Genomic DNA, 335 nt, shown 5'->3' on the forward strand with positions numbered 1-335 from the left:
GTTAGTAAATGAGATACAAGACTTCATTTTTTATTCGTTCTTATTTTTTCAATTACATTTATACATAAGTTATATTAATTAATAAATTTCAACATTGTTTCATCGGTTCCAAGGATTTAATTACTTCTTCTCCATGCTCCTCCTAACAATAACGTTCAGCTGTATTAATTATGGCACTTAATCACAGTAGTGAGCAGGTTTAAAAAAAAAAATTATTTCGAGGACTTTGACTTATGATGCATGTGCATTCTGAAATATATACACAATATGACTTGGAATACACCAACACACAAATACAGATACCAATTTTTTATATATATAAAATACAGGACGGA

Source organism: Arachis ipaensis, chromosome B04 (assembly GCF_000816755.2).
Source record: "Arachis ipaensis cultivar K30076 chromosome B04, Araip1.1, whole genome shotgun sequence".
Classification (NCBI taxonomy): domain Eukaryota; kingdom Viridiplantae; phylum Streptophyta; class Magnoliopsida; order Fabales; family Fabaceae; genus Arachis; species Arachis ipaensis.